The sequence below is a fragment of the Harpia harpyja genome, chromosome 2, assembly GCF_026419915.1.
Source record: "Harpia harpyja isolate bHarHar1 chromosome 2, bHarHar1 primary haplotype, whole genome shotgun sequence".
Classification (NCBI taxonomy): Eukaryota; Metazoa; Chordata; class Aves; order Accipitriformes; family Accipitridae; genus Harpia; species Harpia harpyja.
This window is the reverse complement of record NC_068941.1, coordinates 652,533-680,000: the sequence shown is the minus strand read 5'-3', so window position 1 is coordinate 680,000 and position 27,468 is coordinate 652,533. Positions and strand designations below refer to the sequence as shown.

Genomic DNA, 27,468 nt, shown 5'->3' with positions numbered 1-27,468 from the left:
TGCCCTCAGGAGTTTGGCTTGAAGATTCACAGGACCAAAAAAAAAACCTATCCTTACCCCTGGTGGGTTTTGTAGCTGCGATCCTGAAAGCTAGTAACCCCTCTGAAAGACGAAAGCCAAGATTTTCCTGACCGCAAAGGCCAGAACTTCACAAAGACCACCTTACGTCCCTGGCACAAAAGCGTAAGCCCAAGCCATGCTAGTGTCTGAGAAGAGCTGGAGAGAGTAGTTCATAGTCCATGTATTACCTAGTACCTTATAATTAATAGTTAATTAATAAAGTGAGAGTTGTTTCAGCCTTTGGAATAGCCTAGAAAATGCTTGTATAGGGAGATTTTTCTTCTCAGCTAAATCACACTAACCGTAATAAAGAAAGGAGAGACAGCGGTGATAACTGAATATTCTTTAACAATGTATCTGCATTTCACATCTTACATAACTCATGGTCTTCTGCATGTTGGAAGGGTTTTACCTGCAAAGTTAAAAAGGTAAAAATTACCAGAAAGGAGACTGCCCAAACTGCTGGAATTTTATCTTGCGCGTCATGCTTCCAAGGTGCTGTTCTGCAGACCCCTCTTGAGCGTGCACAGGAGCAGCTTGTCTGGGTCAGTGGCATTAAGAGATCTTTGAGAGGGACCGCTGCATGGCGGATATGTCAGGGGACTGTCACAGGGGGAATTGAGTGTCTTCCTGGGGAAGAAAGGGTTCCTGATGAACTAGATTCAGTTCCTGCGCATGGTACGGTGTTCGTGCAAGTGCTGTTTTGACCACCTCCTTCCAGGAGGTTGTTAGCACACCCTTCGTTCCCTGGGCGTGCTCCCCAGGAATACGGAATGCTTACAGTCTGTCTGAACGCAAGGGGAGCTGGGCTTGGAATTTAGGATGTGCTATATAAAAAACTGAAAGTTCTTGGCATCTCAGATTGGGTACTTAAAAGTAATGGGCATTTTCATTATAACATTTCTTTGCTTCAGATCTCCCTCTCTAGGGAAACAGGCCTAATATGACCCCATACCATTCCAGTGGGGTAAGTAGGCGAGATGTGTTGATGTGGTTTTGTTTGGGAGGTACAACTGTGAAGATGTCGTGTTTTAACCCCAGCCAGCAACTAAGCGCCACACAGCCGCTTGGTCGCCGCCCTGCCCCCCCCCCCCCCCCCCCCCCCCCGTAGGATGGGGGAGAGAAGCGGAAGGAAAAAGGCAAAACTCGTGGGTTGAGATAAGAACGGTTTAACAAAATGGAAAGGAAGAAACTAACAATGATAATAATAACAATAATAAAATGACAATAATAATAATAAAAGGATTGGAATACACAAAACAAGTGATGCACAGTGCAATCACTCGCCACTCGCTGACTGATGACCAGTTACTTCCCGAGCAGCGATCTGCCCTGCCCGGGCCAGCTCCCTCCGGTTTATATACTGGACATGACATCACATGGTATGGAATATCCCTTTGGCCAGTTTGGGTCAGCTGCCCTGGCTGTGTCCCCTCCCAACTTCTTGTGACCCTCCAGCCTTCTCGCTGGCTGGGCATGAGAAGCTGAAACATCCTTGACTTAGTATAAATGCTACTTAGCAACAACTGAAAATATCAATGTTATCAACATTCTTCTGGTACTGAACCCAAAACGTAACACTATACCAGCCACTAGAAAGAAAATTAACTCTATCCCAGCTGAAACCAGGGCAGAAGAGCATCTGGGAAAGCTTGAAGTTGCAAATCCCAGGAGGTTTTAAGTAAAGGTTCAGTAAATAAAGGAAGCAGCAACGCACCAAACACAAACTCTGAAGCAAGATACTAGAAAGCAATGAGCAGTTCTGTCCTGCAGTCTTGAGTCAGGCAGGAACATAAGGAAAACATAAGGATTGCGTTGTGTCCAATAGCGTATTGGCAGAAAACAGACAAACTGAGACATGTTTAGTGTTTTTACCTTGTTTATATTTGCAACAGTGTCAGTGTGAGTAGCAAATGGCAAAAGATGCTTGTGCTAGCAACAGTGATACTGTTTGGAGGATAGTACAGGTGTAGAGTAACCAGGGCGGTTGTATCTCGTGTCAGACCAAAAGTTCCTCATGGCAAGAACCATCTTTTTTGAATACATTTACAGAGCCTTGCCTGAAGCCCTAAATATTTAAGGAGTAATTGCCACCACCCCAAATATGATGTAGGCAAGTAACCAGGAGGTTGATAGGACAAATGCTATCTGCAGCCACTCTACATGCTTTTCGTGTAGTAGCGTAATCTGGTTCAGGTTTGGTTCAAGAGAAAATCACTTTAGCTTGTAAGGAAGTGGTAGTAGAAGTGTATCTGCCTTTACTGCTGAGGCAGTCTGTAAGATACTCTCTACCTTCCTGTCTGATAAGAGAACTGAGAGAAGGCATCTTGCTTTATATGGCTCAGTAAAGAGGTAAATTAAAAAAGGAAAGATTACATGGAAGAAGTTAATGTTGTTTCCTTCGCAGACATGCAGACTGAATTCCTTTCTTTTTCTTTTCACACCCTTAAATTTTGCCCTAAGTATATTTTAAGGGCTCTTGGTTATTATTTCTGTCAAGGTCATGTTTGAACAGTGTCTTGATGAAAACACACACGCAGTTAGGTTTTCTGTAAGAAAATGTTTGGGTTTACTTTTTCTTTTATTGGTAAATGAAACTATACCAGTAACAATTTCACCGCTGACTTCAGTCAAACAGTACAGACAATATTTTACTTGGCAGCAACCTCAGAAAACACTGCTATAGCTTGGCTGAGTTAAGGCTTTATGGACTTACATAGGGGACTCCTCTGATACTGTGATACCACCTCGCTCCCTCTGTAATGGACTCCTTTCCTGAACCGACCTCGATGATTAAGCTTTCTTTGACCTTTGCAGTGTCCGTGGGCTGGCAGTCATACCTGTGTCCTTTTAACCCCATATACCTTTCTTCTGTGGTTTTGCCCAGATGCGTTCTGAATCTGTTTACTTTCTTGGCATTCCCAACTTGCTCTGTCAAGGGCGTCTTTCTGGCTGTTTTAAAGCTTCCAACCAGTCATTTCAGTGAATATTGGTGTATTCCCTTAATGTGAGAAAGAGCAAGTAATCTTTTCTTAGTCTTCTCCTCCACGTCTTAAGTGGCTTTGTCGTGCGCTCTCATGTTCTCCCAGGCTCTTGGTAGTTCAGGAGTAAGCTGAAAGCAGCAAAACAAGAACGGTCTTGAGGGAAGTGCTCTTTGCCTGCAGAAGCATATTAAAAGTGTCCTTGTAGGAAACAAGTATGCAAGCCCTACCCAGTTGCAGTGCAACTGTTGGTTTTAAACTGTCATAGGCTCTTTTGGAGTCCCAGACAGAAGTGTCCTTTGAGCTCATAGAACTTGGGTGAAAAAACTGGGCCTTACTCAGTTTGCTACTTGGTGAGCTGCCTGGGTTCGCTGCAGATAGGTTGTGGTGAGTTGGGTCCTTCATCGTGTAAGTGACCGGGCTGAATTTCTATGTTCACACGGTGTGGGCCAAATGCTCGATGCATGTGATATTGTTTAGCTCCTGTCCTGGCCCAGTAAGTGCAGCTCTGGTCTGCGAACGGGGAGGGAGGTTTTAAGGAGAGACCTCTGTTTTGTCATTTTTAATGGATTGACAGCAATGTCCTGTAGCACAACACGCCAGGGCTGACTTCTACCAATGAGCTGCCAAGCAAGGCTGAGGCTCTTCTCTAGTTGTGGATTTGCAAATTCTGGAGTAAGGTACATAAAGCTTCCGATTTTTGTACTGATATCTACCTTCAGTTTAACAAACTGCAGCTGCCTTCCAAACTAGGAATGCTGCCACCACAAACCTGTTATTGAAAGACGCAAATTTCAAAGGCAATCTCAGAAGACGGTCCAAGGTTGTTGTTTACATTTGCGGTAGTGTTAAAGCATTGAGAGGCCAGCATAACGTGAGCCCCGTTGGTTGTATGTGGTTACAGGAAGTCTCTCTCTCTTAACAATTGCTCTCTGAAGTGTAGCCCGTAGGGCTGTTCCCATTTTTTTCAGTATTTCAACATCAGTGATTCTGGGCTGTTGTTCCAGAATGTTTTCTGCAACTGACACTATTCGGCGTGGCACACACCATGCCAACGTGGCTTTGAGGTAGTGGCGGATGCTATTTAGCAGAGTACTTCCCTGTAGCTGCCGTTGCACTGCGTGAGCAACTTCTGCACCAGAGAAGTTTGGATGCTGCTGCCTTAACGAAATAACGGTATGGATATGATCTGTAATCCCTGTGTGGGCATATAAGGTCAGCCACAGGAGAGTAAGATTTTTCTAAAACATACCTGGTTAGGTTCAGGGGGATCAGTGAGTGGATATGTGGATCTGCTAATGGTGCTTCAGCTAGCGGTAATTCTGCAAACTTTTATTGCTCTGTGCCTTTAGCAGTTTATCGAAGCATCTTCACGTGACGTTCCTTCATCCAGATTCAAAACTGGGTCTGCCTGGTAAATGTCCTTATGTGATATCTAAAACATGTACATCACCCTATAGAAGAAGTAGTACCTGCTTGAGACAATAACATCAGTTCTTCCAATACATTGGTAAATATTCAGTTTAAAGCACAAAAAAAACCAAACAGGATATCAGTTCCGAGATAGCAAAAATATTTGGTTGTATGCTTTTTAGGGTATGTCCCCAAACCACAAATAGGCCTTGGATTTAGCAGAATATACTTAACAGAGCAGAATCCATGTGTTGGAGCAGCTTCAAAACACTGTGTTGTTTCAGCTCTAGGGCTGCAGTCGAAATGTTTAGTAAAAAGAAGTAGCTGCCTGCAAACAGAAGCAGGAGGTGTTGCGTGTGTCTCGCCTAACTTGGTCTTGCAGCAGAGTTTTTATTAACTACAGAGGCAATGGAGAGCTACAGCCAGAGCCCGCTGAAACCACTCCGGGAGTAATTCACGTGCCTAAAGGTAGGCGTTGGGCATCTGGTTCCGTTTGGATGCCTTTAGGCTGTGCGGAGGGGCTCTGAACATCTATGTTTAGGTACCTGAATGATTCTCTAGGAGACATTACCTTGACCTCAGTGTGATCTGGCTTATGCTTTTCTCCTGTAATGAGCAGCAGTGCATAAAACACAGAAAGGTGTAAAATACTTCATTAAGGAGGGTTTTTTCCCCAGTTGGCATTTTGCGCTTCCTTCCCCTCAGATTTCCACTGCTTCAGTGTATTTTGTGCAGGGCCTGCTGCTTTCAATAGCAAGCTTAACATCAGCAGCTGTGCATGTTTGCACACTTCAGACGAGCAGTGTAGGGGCCCAAAAACCCATCCCATGTTGTACCCCCCCTTACTCCCACCCCAAGTTTGCTGCAGTTGCAGTTGCAGTCACATTATGCAAAGTTGAAGCAGATTTTAACGCTTCTTCCACCTTTGCAACTGCATTCACACAAACAAATTGCCTTCTCAGTCGTGCGGCAGGAAAACGAGCATCACTCCATTTAATGACACCTAATTAGGTCTACAGACGCCAAATGACTCGTGTTGCCCTGTTCAGACAGAGATGTGTGGGTAATGAATTATCCATTGTCTCAGGCTCACTACTGCTAACTAGGGCTGGGAAAAAAATATTCTGCGAGTAATTTACTTGATAAATTTAACCTCTTGTTCTATTCATAGTAAATCTTTGCGAGTATCCCAGGTTTCCTGCACCCGTTTACATTTTTGAAATTACTCGGTGAACTTTTCTTTGTTTATACTTTCTTCACCTGTGGCTGATTTTATGCAAATTTCCAGGCAATTTCACTACTCCATATACTGGAAACTCAGGCTCTGTTGCTTAGTTTAGGTTAGTCAGGTAAGATCTACTGTAGGTGGTTTGTTTCCCTCTTGCAGGTCTGTCGGTCCTTGTCGAGGCTGAAGCTGCGGCATAATTACAATAGGAAGAAAAACCTCCCCTGTGCAGACAGTTTTACCAACATACCCTTGCATATGCCAGAAAAGCTTATTCAGGGCAGGGAACTGAATTAAATTACATTGATGTAACGTGCCTGAGACCAGCATAGCAGCCCTGCGAGGGCTTTCAGAGGCATTACTATGCTCCTAACGATAGCATTGCTCACTGCTGTAGTTGTGCTGTTGGGCCTTTCAGCATGAGGATGTTTATGAAGATGTTGAGCTTAGCGTATATGTGAGCTTATTGTTTGCCTAACGCATTACCGACTGGGGACCCTAATCAGGAGTGAAGACTGTAATTCCATCAGAGCCTGAGCAGCTGCTGAAAGTTTGGAGTTTAGTAGCGGTTGTGGGTTTCCTCGATTGGTTTTTGAACTTAACGCTTTGACCCTAATCCCTAAAGAGCATTGTCAGTGCAGGAAAGTCTTTGCTTAATTTTGGAATAGTTTTATTGGTTGTTTTGTATAAGCGTATCCTCTAAGCCAAGTATGTAGTGAGTACTGATGAACAAGTACTTCTGGGTCAGATCGGGTACCGTTTTCTTCTCTACAGCTGTTTGCAAGCGTCTCGCAGTGAGTTAGAAGAGCACGCAGACTTAGTTACCAGTTTTGATTATGCATCGTGGACCTTTTCTGTCAACTCAGGCTACGGCAGATGAGGACGTTACGTCCCTTCCCATGCTCCTTGGCGGAAGGCAGGGGCAGAAGATGCAAACATGCACCGGCCTCTGGTCGGTGAGGTTCCCAGCACTCCATAGTAAACTGAAGTGAAGGGTAGGAAAAGGTCAGAAGAGCATTAGGCTGCTAGAGATGATAAACTGAGAGTTTTCAGGAGATGCTTTCCCAAGTTTAAAACAATAACGTAGTAATGAATATCTACATTATTTCTTGGTGAGAGGAGGGGTTAGAGGGTTAAGCACGGTATATCCTGAATATTGACTTCAATATTTCAAGTATTGGTACAGAAAAAAAAATTTCTGAGAGAATGTATACCATGACGTTAAGCGCTGTACTGCACACAGTAACAAGGGGGAACACTTTCATCTCACTTTCTGCAAAGGGAAGAAGCCGAGGGGAGAGAAGGGCCACGAGCAAAGCACGTTACAAAACTTAGAGATGTGAATTGTTGCGGAGGGAACAGCTGCGGTTTTCCCTCTTAGCAGCTATGTTTTGGCTACACATAGTATTTGATGAGCTTTTAAACAGGTGTAGAGTTGCACTTGGCATGCAATCGATAACCAGATTGCTCCTTGTCCAGGGATTGATCTCAGCAGGGTTGTAAACAGTAAGGGAAGGTATCGTGGAGGAGTATGGTCTCGTTCATTCTCCAGCAGAATCAACCCCTTGGCCTTGAACTGGTTTTGGTGTGTTTTGAATTTTGGAGGAAAAAGCCTGCCCTCGGCTTGGGGAGATGAAATGGCCAGCAGGTGGGACTTGTGCCTGTGCTTTCACCTTCTGGTGCATCAGAATCCAGAGCGACTTCATGTTTGAGAAAAATTTAAACGTGCTTCTGTGCGTCAGCAATGATAGTTTCCATGATAATTGCGTATGCAATTATGCTTAAGCTTCGTTCTGTTAGCACACATAGAGTCGTGCCCTTCGTGGGCTGTAAGAGAAGGCTGCGCTCGTCATACAAAGTGGCATGCAAGAATTGAGTACCAGTGTTTGAGCTGGTACAGAGATGCCGATGCCACATGTTTGAATTCATAACATCTGTATGAATTTGCGGGGAAACAGGCCCAAAGTCACGTTGTGAAGACAAAAATTTGTAGTTTATTGCATTATTGAGCTGAAAAGCTTTTTCTGTGGGATTACAGAAAGCAGATCAAAAGAATCCTTGCTGGGAGGAGGGTCATTCTGCCGTGGCCCTTGTTACCGGAATGCCCAAAAGCCTCTCCATTTCCCGTGTCCTGTTTTCATAGTACGTCACAGAAACATCATCTTTGAGTGTTATTGCCATGCTAAGGAACTAAGAGGAGAAAGAAGCCCATCAATCCCACACGACCCTGTGGCCAAGCTGAGAAACAGGATCTCCACGTAGAGTCTCTTACAGCCTGTCCCCCTTCCTTCCATACGGCTAAATAATTTAATGTTCAAAGCCTAAGTCAGCCAGTCTTATTGCTCGTTGCAACTACGGAGGCTTATTTTAAAAATGTAATTTAAAGGCAGAATCCTAGCTTTTTTTCCCATAGCTTCAGTTGATCTTTTTTCCTGGCCAAGATAAATATTAGCTCTACCAGGAAACACTGACTATACTTTCATATAGAAAAATACTAAATCTGGGCTTAAGGTTGAGAGATGCCATTGTGCGTGTGTGCGCACACATTGCATGGGCACATATATTTGTACAGGTGTATGTGTACCTAAATAATGTTGCAGGGAATTGCATGAGGTTGTTAGAGAAACTGAAAGATGTTCCTGTGTGTGGCACGATAGTGAGTCATTTCTCGGGGGAACAGAATGAGGGAAAAGAGGAAAACAATTGCAATAAAAAAGCAAAGCAAGGCCTGAGGTGCTAATAAACTCTAGCCTTTCCGAAACGTGAAGCAGATTTGGTAAGCAACATGCAAAAGAGTGCCTGTGTCACCAAAGTGTGCCAGGCACATCAGCATGGGGAGCCATTTGAATATGTTTCAAGACAGAGTATTGAGGAAAAAATACAATGAACAGCAAACCAAATTAAAAACAACAACAGGATATGTCCTTTAAATGACTCATCCAGCCTCAGCTGATGCTGAAGTACAGTATGTGCAGAGCTGGTAGACTTGCAGTGAGAGGCATATTTTCCTAAAGCACTTTCTTTTCATAGCCATTGCCTGAAAGCTACAGTCACTGCTTGGAACATCTGTGTTTATTTTGCATGACAAACTTGTTCCTCGGCTTTGACAAAATGCATGCTGATTTGGGACTTGGGGTTTGCAGTTCTTCCGTAGGGTTGTGCTGAAGCACATGCGGCTGGCCATTGCACTGGTATATAATACATATTACATGATTTCATTCATATTTAATGACAAGTGTGCTATATTTTTAATCTTTATAGCTTTAATGTGTGCAAGTGGTTTTAATAATTGGTGCTGCAGGATGGTTACTTCCCAGAATTACCCTGTAAAATTGCTGTGTTTTCAGCCTTCACTTGTGCAGGTTGTAAATTAAAAAACTTGGGTAGTAATAAAATTGGCACCCTCTCCTCACTCTTTGGAGATGCCAACCTGTAACAACAGTAAAAAGCTACGCGCTGGCAAAAATTCTTCACTGAAGCTTTGCTCGTCTTGTCTGCACGCCCTGTGTGAAAGGAGGAGACCAGGAGAGTCCAGCAGCCGGCCTGGCGCAGGCTGGCTGGAGGCACCGGCGTTGCTGCACGGGCCCTGCGAGGCTTGGTGTGATGCTAACAATTTCCTGCGGATGGAGCGGTCTCTGCCACGTGGTTGTGCCCCCGTAGCCATTTTATACCCCCGGCATGTGCTTCATGTGTCTGATTATGAGGAGGAGAAGAACTCTGAAATGAAGCGGGGATAGTGGTAAGGAGCAAAAGGCTTTGGGGGCTCCTTGAGCCCCCCAGCTCCTCCAGGACATTCCTCTATCTGCTTCCCGCTCGGAGCACTGATACTTCTGCCGGAATAGCGAGGAACAAGGCTGATGTTATCCAAATGCCTCTGTTAGTACCTTGAGACTGCATGTCTCTGTTTTGGGCCTCTGAAACTGTTCTGGAAATGGCCGCTCAAGTTGGCTGGTGCAGAGGTCGCAGCCTCAGCGTTTTGTTTGGAGTCTGTGCTCTCCAAGGGTAGGTCTGGAAATGCGCGCGTCTCATCCCGTTCTGCTGGCTGGCTTCTTTGAGGTCTGGGCTTGGGATACTGCTCACATACCACAAGACAAATATTTTAAGCAAGCCTGGGTCAGACAGCACGTTTTTATTGACCAAAAAAAAAAAAAAGGAAACAACTCAAAACTGGGTGAAGGCTTTCTGAAGGCTTTCTGTTTTGGCTGGTTTTGTCTTGTTTGGCATTTCCTAATTCTCTCGCTTCTGGGCACGTCCCCAGCAGGGTAACAGCATTCACTTGGCCTCATCTTCCCCCACATGCATTCAGTTGGTGAAGGTCGTGTTCCTCCCCTCCTGCGCTGCTGTCGCTCCCCAGTTGCCGCTCCAGATAGCTGCGAGCCTGTGCGCTGGGTCAGCCTCTTATAGGGCAGCTTTGTGAGCTCGTGTCTTACATACCACTTGTGAAGACCTCTGGGAGAAAGACCGAGCGTGACTTCTAGTCTATATCCTGGTTATTTCGGATATTTTTAGGTGACAACGCTAATTGAGAGTGACCTAATAAAAAACAAGCATGCCTGTCAAAATTGACTCTTTTTGGACTATGGTTTCCATGCCACAGAGTAAATCTGCTTTTAGCTCTTGGTCATCACACAATCAATTCAAAGGCAGGAATTAAAAAAAAAAAAAAAAAAAAAAAAAAAGACAAAGTGACAACTCCTCAGTTTAATGAGGAAAACCTAAAGGTTAACTAAAACAGCCCTTTTGCTAGCTGGAGGATGCAGCGCCTATAATGCATCTGCAACAAAAGGCAAATCGGTTTTCTGCCATTAAGAGCATGTATAGGGGTTTGGTGTTCGCAGGCAACACATTGGAAAATGCTTGCTGGGTTTCGCGTACAGCTGGGTTATGAAGGTCACTGACTGCTTTAGCGGTCAGGCTCTACTGAAATGTGTAATAAACTGGGAGAATACACCATCAGTATTAAACTTTGCCTGCCAGCATTAAGATTTGCCCTTTTAAGACTCCATAGCTTCCTCTGCTCCAAGTGCAGTAATTCGCGGGAAGAGAAACAGGCTGGTGCTTCAGAAGTATGTGGCCTGCGTAATCAAATTGGGAAGATCTGTTTAGCCTTCCTAGAAAACCTCTTGGCCTATATAATAATAATTACATAATTAATTTAATAATAATTAAAGGAATAATTCTGTATTTGATCAGTTAAAAATGATGAAATAAAATAACCGCGCTGGTGTGCACATTGAGAGTCATGTGCCGGGGGTGGGAGATGTCTCAAGTGCTTAAAAATAAGGCAAATGGCCACGGTATTCCTGTCCTTGGAAAGCTCTTCGGGCCGCTGGAGCCCCACAGGCATGTTCGCAGCAGGCCCGGACAGACGGCAGACGGCGTTCACGGGGATCCTGCCCTCGCGAGAGGAGCGAGCCAGCTTCCTTCCTCTGCTGTCTGGCCGTGGGACCGAAGCCCTTCCCTTGGCCAGGGCAAAACAGCGGTGTAAAGGCGCAGACGTGTTACTGCGTGGTTGTGTTTCTTGCTACCAGTTTAATCTGGACTCCAAATACAAGCCTTGCACATCCTGCCGCGTGCTTTCTCGTTCCGAGGCCTGTCGGGTGGCGTGGCTCAGTCTCTGACAAATGGCTCAGACTTGCCACGCGCCCGGACCTCTGTGGGTTCAAGTTCTGGTACCAAATCCCAGGGCAGCAACTCGAGCCCATCGCCGTGCCATCTCCAAAGCCTGCCACCTTGAAAAGTTTCCTCGCAGATGCGTGGTGTTTATATACAAAGCCCTCACGCACAGAAAGTCTTCAGCATCCAGAGGAACACTTTAAGGACGATAAACAAACAGTGGCTATCCCTGGAGACAGCAGCAGTAAAATGGCCTAAGGTAACAATAGCTCCTTTGATTCTGCATGTTGCCTTCAGCCTCCCGCTGCCGGCAATATTCCACTGTCTCTGAAACTCTGTTTACCCTTGGGCAATATTTAGCTGCTACAGTCCTTTGAGCCCAGTCAATATACGTAAAATATGCTGTTCAGGGTACCTACAGGAGTTTATTGGAATAGCTGATTACCAGCCTTCAGTAAAGCTTTGAGTCTTGGGGTTTGGTGTCAAGGGCAAGGCAGCATTTCCACCAGTCATACAGATGCGGACTGCTGCACTGAGCAGAAGTCCTCGGGTGGGGACAAGCTGAAATGACTTCTCTGCCACAGACACTTGGCTTGGCAAAATGCCACAGTTCAAGGTGGCCGTTTCCAACCCCGGGTCCACGGCCCGAATTCACTTGCTTTACCATCTCTAAAGACTTCATCAGTGGGGCTGCTCGCATTAGAGGTCTCGCCCAGGCAGAAGCACTCTAAGATGAGGCGTAGGTAGTTCCACTGCCTCATCTGCAGGCATCTCTGTGCCTCTGCTCTGCAGAGAGCCCAAGGGAACTGAGAGCGGCAGCAGATGAGTTTGAGATACTCGTTTGTTGCGGTCTTGGAGTAGTCTGGATTGAATGGGAGGAGAGCAAGTGTGTTTTCTACCTATTTTGAAGATTTGATTGGGCTTTGTTGTGGAAGGAAAATGAAGCCACGTGCTACTAGGTTTTCTGTGACTGATGCTTTGTTTCACCCTTTCTTTTGAAAGGAATGTTTTCAAATCCAGAGGCTGAGGTTTTCAGTTTAGCGCTCGCTCTCTCGGTTAGATGGTTAGAAAATAGTGGACCGCAAAAGCAATCCCAACAAAATCCTTCTTTGTCGGCAAGATTCCACCAACGTTTCGTTAAAATTGGATTTCTTGTAACCAAAGTTATACCAACCATCTCTTGTTTAAAACACCGCCACGAAAATACAAACAAACAAAAAAACCACCACAAACTTGAATTACGAGGACCAGGTTTCTTTTTAACGTTGTTTTGGCCTGGGATGAAACTATGCGTCATTGTCAGTGACGTTTTTAAGCCTTATATTCAAACAACTAGGTATTAGCACTTGTACCGAGACCTAAAGAGACAGTTCATAACAAATAAATTCCATGATGATTTCAACTTTTTTCCTTCACCCAGAAGTACTGGAGACTGATGAGGTTCTTAACAAAAATATGTAACTCTAACTCCCCAGGTAATACTTCATGCAAATAATTTTCAGTCATATTAATTCTCATGAGCTTTTGGATGCCAACATTTGCCTTTCATCACTTGCTACGTGTGTGGTGATTATCAATGTAAATGCCTATGCTACTACGGCTCTTTGCTGATTGGATAAACGTAAGGTTTAGAAACAAGAAGAATGCCTTGTTTGAAGTAAATCCTGACCTCGGAAGGAGAGGAAAGAAACTGCTTTAAGAACAAAGCCTGATGGGTGCCTGTAGCCTCTTCCTTATCCCAGGCAACAGTATTTTAACTAGGTACGGGTGTCACAGCTTTGGTAAGACCTGGATTCCTGCTGAGGGAAAGAGGAATAAATAATAATGAATTTGCTATTATAAAGTCTTTTAATTTTTAATTGCCGTAAAGTAACTGACTTTGCAGGTGGCCGTGCGGTAGTATCTAAAGGGTACCTGTCCACGACCTTTCTCTATTAAGCCCGTTTATGGATGCAACTGAAATAAACACTTTGAAATAAAATAAAATCTTTCTTATTTGTTTTAACTTAGGTATCAGTAGGGCTTGAGCATATGTTGAGGTGTTTTGTAGAATGTCAATGTTCATTAATTGCTTGAAAGCCAGGCACCGGTCATAACATGTCCTGTTATTTATTAGTTGTATTTGCATAGTGCCTGGAGGCCCACTGAGAGCAGGCACTCTGCAAATACACAGTGGTGGATGGGCTCGCTTTTCACGGGCTTCCGTTCTGAGAAATATGGCGTAAGGGATGGAGAGGCAGTGGCAAAAGGAGGGACGCCACTGGAACTGTGAAAAGAGAATTTTCATGCTGCCCACAGTGGCTCAAAATTTATTGTTCTAATTAGTACAAAAAGTTGAAGTACAGTTATATTTCTCATAGAATGGAAAATTATTGATGATTAAATGTTTGAGCATTTTACTGTGGCTTGATTCAACCCTGCACATTTATTTTGCAGGGCTATTACAGTGCCTCGTGGACCAGCTATCTTCTCTGCGTTGGGTGCTGCAGTACAGCTGTATCTCCACTGACCCAGCACAGCCGTGACATGACCACCCAGGTGTACAAACGTGAGGCAGAATAGGAGATGAAGACCGTAAGGTAAGAGATATTTAAATCTTACTTACCAGGGAACTTTGTGTCAGATGAAAGGTTAGTTATTAAAAAACACATTAACCCTGAATAAAGCACTGCAAACACATGCAAATACGGTGATTCCAAATGACATTCTGTGAAATCCACATTTTTCCGATGGCTGGAACATGCCATTCTGTTTTGAGAGGCATACGACTGAGGAAAGTAAGGTAAGAGAGAGGGAGATTAGAAAAAGAAAATAAATAAAGCGGCTTTTTTTCTGACCCACCGTGTGCTTTTGATGTTTTGTTTCCTTGCAGATACTCTAATTTTCATTTTAGTTTGTGTCTATTGCCAGTTACGCAGAGCACTAATTCGTTGTGGATACTTGTCTTAATGTGTATAATTTTTGAACGAAGGTGTCCAATTTGTTTTCTGTTAACGTATTTGTGGGCAAAAGGTTTCATTCAAATACATGGTCAAGACAACATAACTTCATAAAGGCCTTCAGCAGGGTTTAATCTGCATGCTCGCTCTGGAACACGTTCCCAGGGTGCTCAGATGAGTAGGGTGTGCCTGTGCTAATGCGGTGTTCGGAGCCCCACTGTGCCACACACTGCGCTCAGACTGAGAACTGCTTGCACTGAATGCTTTGAGGGAGTTTTCCTCACTAATTAGTCATCCTATCTGCAACAAATAAGATTATCCCTGTTTTTAATTGAAGTTTAAAATCCTAATACGGTTGTGCTTGAGGAGAGAGAGCGGGTTCAATAGTCCTTGTTTCCAGCGTTCAAGTGTTCACTTTACAAACAATCTGTTCCATGTTTGCAAAATAAGTGTATTAATCCTGATAAAGAGCCCCGCTACTGTGGTTTGCCTCGCTCCCCTGAGACGAGCGGCAATGACGGTTTTAACCAGTACAAAGTGCTTCTCGAACTGGGAGTATTTGCTTTTGCATTCCTGTCACTGTTGAACTTTGGAGAGGAACTGGTTATGGGCATGCTTGTATGTGTGGGGAGAAGGGGATGAGAGAAAGGGAGGACAACTGCAGGAAAACATATGCCAGGAACCAGCGGATGCACGGAGGCTGGTGGCTTTTCAGAGGGACCAGGGAGGCATCGAGCTCTACAGCTCCCGACTTCTTCCCTTTCAATAAGACTACCCTCTCCTGCGAGTAATGGAGGGAACGTTCTTGTGATGGAGGAGGAACTTTGAGCCCGCACGCTGATCCACCGTTACAGTTTCTGAAAATTTTGTGTGGGTACGGTGTCCAGAAAAAGAAATCTTTTTAAATGTGTCTTTGGAAAGACCTGTTGCTGTTACAGAGGTGCGAATCCTTAAATGGCCTCCTGAGTCACACATGGTTATTGTACAGGTAAGGACTTCAACTAAACTCGACGCTAGGCAAAGGGCAGGCATAGGGCAGACGTACAACATGACCACAGGCCGTTAAAAGGCATCAGTAGAAGCCAGGGCTACATGCTCCCACACAGCAGCAGTGCTCGTTACTGAGATTTCGGAGCTGTGCTGTGCAGAGCGCAGGAAGGTCACTGCCGTTGGCAGGGCATGCCTGTCCCCGGCCATGCCGGCCAGGCTGCGTCGCCGGCAGCCACACTCAGCGGGACATGCAGCCTGTCAGCGTGCTGCTGGATCTTTGCTCTCTAAAGGAAAAGCAGGGCCGGTGCTACAGGCAGGACAGGCTCCACGTGAGTCTGGTTCCCGGTCTCAGCTGCTCCCCGTCTGCTGACGAGGCAAGAGCCGTGCCTGTAAATGGGATTTTCTCTGAAGGAGAAGCTGCCCAGCAGGTGAAGAGCCAAGAGGTGCAGGTTTCGCCCAGTGTGCAAAAACGCCGCCCCTCTTAGAGAGCCTGGGAAGGGGTCGACTCTGCAGCTCTGGCTGCCTTGCTGGGAACTCTGGGAGCAGCATTGGGCGTCAGTGCACGGTCACTGCAGGGTGCCTACCTGTGTACCTTGGCTCTGCTGCCGCTGCCGGGAGGTGGGTGCTCTGAAAGTGATGGGGCAGGAGCGGGGAACAGACGAGTACAGAGCCTTGGAGAAACCCTAGCTTGTGGCCCACTGTTCTTGAACAGCAAGCCCGGTTTGAAACAGTTGGATGTGAAACGGGGAGTCAGGCAATAAAGCGGATTCGGCTGCCCCCTCGGAGCAGTGAGCGGTCTGGGGTGGAGGGTGGGCTGGTAGAACGCTGGCTGTGTTTAGACCATTTTGGTAAACCGATCTCTTAATAAAAAAAACGTAACGGGGCCAAACGCATGGAGTCCTTCCATGTTTTTAGCCTGGCATGTGCCGCATAAAACATAGGAATCGTGTCTCATTTACTCTTTCGAAAAGCATAAAGCCTAATGAGAAAGGTATAATTGTGTGAGGTGCCGGTCCCTCATAAAAGGGGGGTTGTATCAACTCACCACCAAAATCAGGTGTGAGGTGAATCTCACATCAAATATTAGGGCACCACAAAGCATCGTCCTTGGAACGTTTCTCTTCTGATAGAATGCAAATTGGTTAATAGTTTCCAGTGAACAAAAACGTAATAAAGCCTTACTTTAGCAGAAAGGAAGCCGCTAGCAATGCCACCACCTCTTCGACAGCAATTTTCTAATCACCATTGCTTTATCAAGAAATGTTAAGTTGTATTTTTTTATTGATATTTAAGAATAAATTCTTACAACATCATATCTATAAAAGGTTCATCACAGACCAAATACCACTCTAACCTTTTAAGCTTCTACAGTAAAAACTGTCGTCTTTATTTATATAAGTTTGGGAAAGATACAAATGTAATCATAACCCCCAAGGCAAAATTTTATGGCAGTTTTCAGAACTCCTCTCTATAAAAACTACTCAAACCTACAAACGTAAAAGCTTCCAATAAAATTTGCTTTAGATCCTAGTCATAAAACATGAATTTCTTTCCCTGGTCTTGGAGCTACAGGTGTCCAATTGCCAGAGCTGTTTGCCGCAAGCCCGGGCCACCAGCGTTGGCTTCCTCCATCAGCTGGTGGCTCTCTGGGGCAGCGCCGGGCCACGGTGGGTTTTCTCGCTCTTGGTGAATGCTCACTGTCAGCACCCAACCTGCAGCAGGTCTCGTGTCAGTAAGGCGGTTCGGTGTGCCAAAGAGCAGGCGGAGGAAGGAAAAACTGTTGCGCCGTCAATTAGGGGGTTAGCCTTTTAAGGCACGAATGAGTTGAGGAATCCTTACGGATGCTGACAATCTCCCCTGGCCTAGAGCAGAAATACTAGAGTACTATTTTCTTAAGGAGCAGGAGTGCCCTTGCATGTGATGTATGTATCTTAGGATGTCTGTCATGCCAGCGTTTGTGTATAGGGCACTTCTCCTAATGTTTTTTTTTTTTCTTGCTTCAAGTCTTTTCTTTTGGAAGAGGGAGAGAAGCATTTCAGGAGAGATGTGATATTTCTTTCTTTGCCGTATGGGGCAACTAGCAATATCAGGACCCCGGTTACTTCCACAAAGACGTTTAGCCTGTGCTTCAAATCAGGTGTCCTGGGCTCCGTGTATTTCCCAGCAATCAGTAGATAGGTACTGCACCCCAGAGCTTTAAAATAGCTCATCCGAACACACTTCCATAAACACTTCAGTAATGTAGCAGTGACTTGCCATGTACAGCTGCTAGTGAGGACACTGAGTTAAACCATGGCCGGAGCAACTATCTGCCTTTCCCCAAAGTTTTGTCCCGCCTTTCTCACCCAACATTTTTGGTCTGATAATGAAAAAAATCTTTGGGTATGAAAAGAGTCATGCCGTAAAAATTGTTTCCGGGTGAAGTAGAGTATTTTAGACGTGCAGCAATCTAGAACGTGATTTTTCTCTCTGTTTACTTTGCTATTTAAAACATGGGTGATTTGCACTCACTTGAAGGAGTGGTGGCACTTTCGCTTTTACTTTAGTGAAATACGAATGCGTGCGTTAGATGTTACTTTAAATTAATTAAAGAGGCCTTACTGTATAAGTTTCTTAGTTGCATGTTAAGTGTTAGCAGCAGGTAGAAAATTCTTTATTTACGTTTCAGTTGAGCAAATAAATATATACACACATGCAGTGAAGTTGTGCTGGGTTGGAGGGAGGGAGGCTGGCTGTGTTCTTGAAATGAAGTGGAGGAATAAATCTCTGCAGATTTGGGCTTTAGCGGATTCCTGGCAACTAAAGGCTCACGCTTTATCAGCCTAGATTAATTTGCTTTTACCGTGCAGGGTGGATTTAACCCTGATAACTCAGTCCGGATGGTATCTGATGAAAGACCTGAGCCTTTTCGTTCTGACTGCAATTAGAAGAAAAGTGTGCATAGGAACAAAGCCTGCTGCTCGTAAAATGAAAGCAGAGGCAATTCACAGATTATGTGTTTTACAAAATAAAAGAATCTCACAGGCTTTTTCCTTTGAGGCACACGCCTCAAAGCATTCTTGGAAGTTCATTGTAAGAAAGAGCAACTTAGCTTAAAACTGTGCCTTTATGGAAGTATTTTTTCTAAAGCGATAGTACTAGAACGTTGTTTCCTAAAGCCGATTCCTCCAGCGACTGCAGGAGGCTGGCAGTCGCCCACAATGCCTTCGGCCAGTGGCCTGGGTCTCATTCCCAACTGCCCGCCGTGCTCTCTGGCTCCTCGGTAGCTGTGAAAAATCAAGCAGTTGATGCTCTCAGTTAATGGTCTTTGTGAAGATGGTGGAGGAATGCTGGTGTTACCTGGTCTGCTTAGCGCGGTGAGTCCACAGCCCACATATGTTGAAAAGCTTCCCTGTGCACAGGTACTTTCCTGAGGGCCTTTTCCCCTTAACTTAATACTGTCTTCTGTTGAAACACCATTACAGGAGCTGAGCATCATGCCCACGGTGTTTTTTTTCTCGGCATGCTGTTGGATCCCTCCTGGGCAAGGGCAGGGGGCAGCCAGGGAAATAGAGTAGACCAGTAGTTGCAGAATACACGTATAATACAAGACACGATTCGTGACGGGTTTTTCCTGTTTATCTTAAAATAGGCTTTAATTACAATTCTGCCTTCCCATTTGTGTTTTATGGAAGAAAATGGCTCTCAGAGTATTAACAAGCCAGCTGTTAGTACTTCTTTAATATTTCCCTGTCTTCTGCTCCATTAGAGAGGGCCGCATACTTAGTATCTACTAGGTTTGTTAATTGTTAGTTAACTCTGCTTTATGGGTATTGTCTAAGAAGACAACTTCTCCCAAGTGCTCATCATTAGTTATCATTTATTTGTAGGGCTGCTGTGTCTTTTCTGTGTCCCAGTTAAAAAGCTATGTTTAAGAGCAAACTTAGGGTGTGTTCATGAAAAATATCCAGTGAAACCAGTTTCTTCAAAAATGTTTGAAGGAGTGAGGTGCCCAAATGCCATGGAAAGGAGGTCACTATTGAGATAGTCTTATCTGTTGCGTTGCTCCTCTTTGGGGCCACGCTGGCGTATTTGTGAGACTGGAAATGTCAGAAGGACATTGTCGGAACGGCTACACAGTCGGTCAGGTTCCTGATTTCAAGTGGGTGCTTTTTCTCGGCTAGAGGGCTGACAAAACGATAATTTCCCTGGCTACACAGGCAAAACTGTATGCCAGGCAACAGATCTTTCTTGCCTGCCTTCTTCTCGACAGCACTGAGGGAGCCTGAAGTACAGGAATATCCCCAGAGTCCTAAATGGCCTTCAACAGACATGTCCTAATGAAGCCAAGTTAAAAATCTGTAGTAAATTAATGAGAATGTTCCTTTTAGTGGCAATCATCCGTACACTCCCTCTTATGGCACCTTTTAATTATTGTTACTAATGATAGAGTTTTTGGGTCACTGCTTTCAGAAAGAAGCAAACCAGAAAACTTCTTTCTTCTAGAAACAAGCATTCTTCAGCTTCTGCGGTATACAGGCTCCAAAGGTGACATGAAAGATAAAGATGGTGTATTCGGCAGGTGTGGTTCGGGGAGTGTGGTGCCGCTGTTGACTTTCTGAATTTTGTTGATAAATGAAGCAGTTCCTTCTCTGTGCTTTTGTATCCATTACCTTTCACCAGCTCTAAATGCACTTCATTTTCTTTCAGTTTTGGCACAGGATCAGAGGGTGGCTCTCAGCCTCTGATCTAAATAAAATAGTAATGATTTTAGGCGGTGGTGTTTGCATTATTCATTGCTCTTGGCAAAACAAATGTTGATCTTATAACATAGCTATTAATATTTTGATAGAGTAATGAAGCCACCTGGATTTAAAGCAGAGACAGGATTCTTGATGAGGTGATCTGTTAGCTTACAGACCCATATGAGGAAAAACCAGCAATGGCAAGCAAATCACCACAGTGTTCCCAGACTCTAAGGTGGGAGTGTAATATGATTGTTGTCATCCTCTGCTTTCTGTTCAGCTGCTGCTCACAACAGAGCACAGCAAATTCTCAACCCCACATGCTCCTTGGCAGAAACAGGGCTTAATTGTTTTGGTCTTCTCTTGTGAAAATAAGCATCTTTCTAGCAGAGCGTACGGTGCGTAAGTCCTTTAAGCATTAATCCTTACAAGATTAGAAAAAGGAAGGAAGAAGCTTTTCACAGCCTCTTCTGTACTTGTAGTGAGTGGCACTTTCCGCCTGAGACTTTTCTCAAGCTATTGATTGCCTGAACTATCTGTATCTCTGGCTTACATGGTGCTGTCAGGCACCTATTGTGAAGGCTTGACAGCGTCATCAATATTAGTATTAGAGCTACTTTTCCAGCTTATGAGGACAGGACGTGTGTGACTGATACGGAGGCATGTGAAATATTGTGCAAGGTCACTGTGATTTTTTTTTTTTTTTTTTTTTTTTCCCCTGGGCTTTCACAAAAGCCCTGTTTTGCTCCCCTGTCTCCTCAACACAGAGAAATGAATTCATCAGTGCTGCTGCTAAGTCAGGTGACAAGATGAGTAAGCAACATACCATGCTGGCTCTGCCTGCCTGACAGCTAAGTCTCGGTCCAGACGGTGCTTTCAGACAGCACTTGCACGGGCTCTGAGGCTGCTGCTTGTGCTTTTGCCCTCTGGAGACAACCAGTGGGCAAAATGTCCTCCCACGGATCCACAGATCCATGGCACGTCAGCCCTGGAGGGAGAAAGGAAGGGAGAAGCGTACTGGTAAGCCTGTATGTCTGATGGAGCTGGCTCCATGGACGTACGTACTTACAGATGCAACACCTCAAATGGAGATTTGCAGTGGTTGGTGCCAGATCAAGACGGAGGTGCAGATCACCTGTTTAAAGGCACATCTTTGTGGATAGACACACAGAGTCCACATGTTCTTTGAAGCAGAGTAGTATGACAAATCATAGCACACACGCACAAGGTACTGCAAAAATTGGATAGCGTTTTGACTGTTCTCCGATTTCTAGTTTCGTTCTCCTTTGCTGCTGTTTCTTCTGGCTGTGAAGCAGAGAACGGTTCTTCCCCCACAAGTCTCTAGATCAAGGCCTGGAATGCACTTGCCGCTGGATGAGCTCGTGCAGCTCATGCAGATACTCATGGCACCCTAAAAGCTTTGCTAGAGCCTGAGAAAATCAGTTGTATCGCTGCAGCGGTGCTGCTCTTGCCGCTCCCGGCGCCGTGGGCTGGGTGAGGGCCTACAGACAGTCCAGCCCCCGTAAGCAGCAGTGCGTGATTGTGTTGCAGAAGCAATGGGGTTAGCAACCATATTGCGACTCCCAGAGTCTCTACGGCTTCCTCATTGCTCCAGCAGGGAAATAATCTGCACCAGACTTGTTTTCTGGCACCAACTGCCTTCCCTCTGTGCCAGCTCCAATGTGTAGGCTGGCACATTGCAGAAATGAGGGGGGGGCGGGGGAAGGAGTGGAAACAGAGCGCTGGCTCCGTCGCCTCCCGTTCTGACCTGCCCCGTCCCGTGGCCATCCCTGGCTCCATGGGAACCTCTCTTTGTGGTGAGCCAAATCAGCTGTTGGCATCACTGGGCAGCACGAGTCTCCGAGGGAGGATGCGGACCGTAAGGCTGTCCCCTTCCTTGCCCCAGGGAAGCCGTGGGGCTCTGGAGCAGGCGGCACGCTGGTCAGCAGTGCAGCACGCTCTACATTCAGGGCAGCCTTGCTGCCGTATTTCCCCCACCCCAGTTTGCCACAGCAGGTACTGCAGACATTGCAGGGAGGGGAGCGCCTCGATCCTATGCAACTCGTGGACTTTCTGAACTGCAGCTTGTAACACGTAGAAAATAAGTTTACAGCTGCCTTACCAAATCCGGAGAAATGCTACAGGCCCGAAACCCAAGGCAGAGCCTCCCACCTCTCCCTGAGTACAGGCACTGTCTTTACCTGCTTGTTACGCCTGGTGCAAACTGCCCTTCTGATGCGCAGCGCATCTCGGTTATTACTGCAAAAAGAGTGCATGGAATAAACGAGTGGTCGCTGAGCTTGGAAGAAATACCCACCCCAAAAAGCAACTTGTTTTCTCTCTCATTTGCTTTCCCCTTTGCCATTACTTGATTATTTACTTACTCAGAGCACCTCAATACCATGAGTCACAGGACAGCACCTCAACAAAATGTTGAGCACAAGATATCCCCTTTTCTTTTTCGGTTACTCCATTTCCTCATGTTCTTCTCTTATTGATGTTGCTTATCGATACAGAATCCACCATCTCCAGGTTTAAAGCCAAAATGTTTCCGTTGCGCCAGAGGCAGTTCGTACCAGAAGCGGGAAGTCGCTTCCACTGAACTGTGCTTGAAATTCCACCCCAAAAGCAGCAGCTGCATTTGGGAAGAGCCAGTTTTTATGTAGGTTAGATTTTAGCTGCTTTCTTTACAAGCCTGGGCATCCATATAGCGAGTGGGGATGTAGCAGAAATGTATGTAAATGCCAGAGCGAGTGCTGCCGTGTTAAGCCTTGGAACTTGACGTGTAAGTTAATTTCTGCGTTCGTTTTGCTTTAAAATAAAGGTTGGCTTCATGCTGTTCCATATGTGAAACAAGAATTTGCCTTGAGCTGCTTTTTTAGTAGCTCTTGAAAATGAAAATTCTTGCAGAGGCGAAGCTGGAAGGCAAGATCTGCATGTAGTAATGAGACTGCTATCCATGTCTTGTAGCAGGACATTGAGCTTGTTGAAAATGACCTTTTTCAAAATATTTTCATCAGGTTTTTTTATGCTCCCATTCTTTCAAAATATGCTCCAATTCACACATGGCACAGGATAGTCAGTAGCTGACAGGACAGCGTTAACACGTGAAGTCCCCACTGGGGTTAATGTCACATTGCCACCCGCCAGAACTAAGCTATCCACCCACACGAGAGATGGTAGGATTATGCGTTATCTTTTTTATTAACAATGGGACCTTCTACCTGGAGATTAAAGAACAAAAGCCTGGGAAGACAGTTAATTATAGCTTAAGCTTCACAAGCAGAGTTAATGAATTTTAACGTGCCACAATTAATAACTAATTGGGTTTTGTGCCTCAGCTGTGAATGGAAGTGTAGGGGTGTCCAGGAAAAAAAAAAATGGGTCTGAAGATGAGCTATTTTAATTGAAATACTGTAGGATCCTTCTACAGTGGAAATGGTGCCCTGGTGTTACTTCACGTTTTTAATGCAAAGGAAAACTCGAATGGGAGGTTGTTTCCAAGAGGAAACAAATGGTAGCGTTACACTGCCAACAATGTATGGCGTTATTTTGTCACCTGTGGTATATACATTGAAGAGTCCCAGATTCGGACGGGTACATAAGACTGTGACTTAGTTCTGGCCTGTAAGCAGCCGTCTTGCCATCAACTGCTCCCGCATTTGACATCGTCCGTGCACAGCAGTGGTAAACTTACTGCGAGGGCGAGACCTGGAGCACTTGTATAAGCCCACCCTCATAGCCGGTGGGGAAAGCCCCACGGGGATGTCAGAGGTGTGCTGGTTCGGGGCCGAGCCCCTGGCTCTCACCAGCACGTGAAGCCGCATTCGCACACATCTGGCAGAATCCCAGGGTTGGGGCGGTGACAGTGTCCGATTTTGAGCCTCCCTGAGCCAACTCCGCGCTGAGGTCCAGCGAGTTTAAGCAGGTGCCAGGAAACCTTCTGATGAATCTGGCCCAATGGGAGTGTTACTTAAAAACTAATGGGAGGTGATGGCCCAGCAGTATGCTAGAGAATGTGTTAAAGCTTTAACTTTTCATTTAGGGTTTTTGACAAGACACTGCAGATTATAAATAATGGATGAATTCCCAAAGTATGTCTGCACTTCCTGGCTAACTTCCCACATGGGTGAACTGTGAGTTTTCTCCTTAATTATCTGTAGGAGAACCTCTGCATATTGCTCTTTAAGCATATAATTATCCTTGATCATTTGGGATGAATTATATGTCCTTACTACTGTATGGATTTGGTCCTAATGTAGGACATAGAGTCAAGCAGATAAAAAAGATGTGAAGGACGTAGAACAGTGAAGCGCAAGGAGGAGCCTCAGCTGCCTTCGTTTGAGGATGGGGGTTTGTTCAGAAGGATTTAAAAGCCACAGTGGACCGGATCCTGCAAGCACGTAGTCGCGTGAGCCGCTCCTAAGAAGCAGGTTACTCTTGTAATTTCTTTTTATATGACCGAGCCCCAGATGCGTTATAGTTGCTTTTTGAAATCAAGTACAAGTAGGTCTAGTAAGGAGAGCCTCTGTCCTGTATGGTGTTGAGTTATAGGTCTAATAAGGAGACTCTGTCCCCCCTCTATGGTGTCAGGTGAGCAAGCAACATCTGTGGGGCTGGGATTTATTCTCCGCCATCTCCTGTATTTCTAAGCGCTTAACCTGTCGATGACTGTGTAGTTTCTCTGGCTTCCCTTCCTTAAGTTTTCTTTGCAGAAGGCAGACAGCCTGCTCCCGCTTTCTTTCCACACCAGCATTTCTCATCACACCGACCGCAAGGGATGACTCTGTAATGCTAGAAACGAGTTTGCGGTCAGAAAAAGGGCAGCGCCTAGTGCCACCTGGGCGATGTGCTGCTGCTTGCGGTGTCCGGTCCCAGAGCGCTGTGCTCCCCCAGCTGGATTCTGCTCTTTGGCTGCCTGGGTCCATGCTGGTCACGCACGTTGAGGAAAGGTTTGCGGAGGCTCTGCTGAAACCTGTCCCGGACACATGCCTTAGTGATTTTACACATCTCATATGAAATATTGGACAAGTAGGGGTACATGAAGAGGAAAAAATACGATACATAGATATAAAGGGCCTGATTTGATATCTTTTAATCATGCTCTTAATACAGCAGTCAGGTGCTTCAGTAGCTTAGGAGAAGACCTCTGTATGCAGCTTTGACCTTACTCCTGCCCAAGCCTTGTTGTTCTTTTGAGCAGGATGAAGCCCTGAAAGTAAGCACGGGAGCTATATGACTGTCAATTCAGCAATGGACTCGCACCAGAATACTCCATCTCTGAGTTCCGGGTGTCAAGAGAATTTAGGTATAAAGAAATGACGTATAGCATAAATTTTTTTATACTCTAGGATGGATTATGCCTGGCAGTGCTATTGGTCTAATGAGATATTTTATGTCTCTTTCTATTGAAGGAGGATTAATTTTAAGCCCACAGTTAAGAGAATGTCCAGTATTTTGTTATGATTAGCATGTAATTTAGGCTCTGGTGGGATGAAAAAAATTACCAGAGGTAAAGATAGCAAAGGTTAAATTGTGTTCGTAGTAGTTAAAAAGAGCAATAAATCGTAGAGAGTACAAAAATAGAGGAATACTGGGCATCTCAAACAGTAGAAAATTGTCGTCTCTTGAATTTGAAGCTCTGAGTGTGAAGGAAGAAAAGAAAATATATATGCCGTTCTCCTCCTTCAGTACCATTTCTAAAGAATATTTATCAGCAACTTCAGCCAGACGGTAGGAAAACACCCAGAAGCCGAAGTGCAGCTCTAGTTTGTTTTGTTTTACGCTTACTTTTTTTTTGTTGTATTTGAACACCCTCAGACAGAACGTGGCAGTAATAAGAAAAAGAAAAGAAATCATTAATTTCTTAAATGCAGCATTGTCACGCACCGATCCTCCAACGACAACTATTTACGCAGGGCTTCTCATCATGCCCTTCACAACTGCCGTACAATAAATAATAAAAGATTAAAACCTTAAACCTGGAAAACTTAGGAAAAAAATATTAGAAAATTTTATTTCAGATTATAAAAATCCTCGAATGATTTACTTTAAGGGACAATTTCATTGCTGCCATGTGCAGGAACTAATGATCACACAGGGCTCCGGATTGGTGAGAAGGTTGCTTGGGAAACATAGTCATAGGTAGGTGATAAAGTCATCCTTTCTCCATCACTGCCTCACTGTCACCAGGATAGCTTTTACCATTTGTTACAAGAAAATGATAGTCCATGTACATATTTATATCTGGATGGCAATAACATTGGCAATAACATGCACTGAGCGATCCATGTTGTTTTAAGGAGCCCAGCTTGCTTCCCGGTGCCAGCGACCCTCATCCTGCACGGGGTTTAAAATAAGAGTTTCTAGTGATGGAGACAGCTTCCCCCATCTTGATGTTTGCAATGAAAAATATTCTTTGTCGTGGAGTGTGTTGCTTAAGCTGGAGACAAGCGACAAGCGTGCCTTGTCCCCTCTCAGGCGTTACACTAGCAATTCACTTAATTAGGATATAGCATCTTTAAGAGCCTTACATTCCCCTCCAGAGAACAATGTGTCTCCTGCAATTTCTGAGAGGAGGATTGCTGAAATATATGATTGGTTGGTTACTGCTGTAATGTAAAAGTGTTTTTGTGATGGCCATGGGGGAAAGGATGCTAGATTCAGGTCCATTTCAGATGAGAACCACGTACAGTAAGTGTGGATTTGATTTTTTTTTTTTTTTTAAACCCTGTGAAATTAGCACATTTGTGTACAGCCTATTGTTAGGCAAAGCTGTCAAATGGAGTAGCAGTTGGTGATGCCAAAGTCAAGAAAAAAATACAATTAAAAGTGAAAGACATTGTACGGTACAGAAAGTAAATGCCTGTGCTTTTGGGAGATGAGGAAGACAGTTGTACTTATTTGATGGAGGTGTCTATAGTTTTAATAAATTTGCATTTGTAATAGTTCCGTTGCCTTCCTGTTCTGAGATGTGTCTGTTAGCCACTGCCTCATAGCATGGTTAATATTGCTGAAGAGCAGTAAGGGGGACTCGTGCTGTACATAACTATATCTCCCCTTGTCTTTTGGTTTAGACTAACAGCTCATAATGGCACTCTGCTGGTTTGTTTCCATTGCTGCAGAGATGCTCTTTGTGTTGGTAGCTTGGGGAAATTTTCTCCGTGCTTCTCAAACCTCTTCCTTGTCCATGTCTTGCTGCGTTTATTTGCTCTAGCAGATATTAATTCTTCCTGTTATTTGCTCAATATTTAGTATTCCCCATTTATTTGCCTTGATTTCTAGCATTTGCCATGTTTTAGCCTAGCTACCTCAATGATAGAAGTCTATCTGTGTCTGGCTGCGTAGTTCTTTGTTACGTACTTTTCGACTTTATTATAGTCTGGGTTTGATTCTGGACGTCTTCCTTCTTGCCCTTTCCTCTAGGTCTCATGTAGGCAGTCAGGAGACTGCTAAACCTTTCTGGTTCTGCACTGCTAGCTTCTGACCAGCATTAGGACGAGTCTATATAAAGTTTCAGT

At 44.8% G+C, this 27,468-nt stretch overlaps 1 long non-coding RNA gene across 1 annotated transcript in view; it reads left to right on the top strand.

The window, feature by feature from the left end:
• Positions 1 to 27,468, top strand: part of LOC128152857 (uncharacterized) — a 198,255-nt gene that overhangs the window by 89,295 nt on the left and 81,492 nt on the right. Inside the window, exon 2 of the long non-coding RNA XR_008238776.1 lies at positions 13,732 to 13,874. This is a non-coding gene — a long non-coding RNA (uncharacterized LOC128152857). The remainder of the gene's footprint in view (positions 1 to 13,731; positions 13,875 to 27,468) is intronic.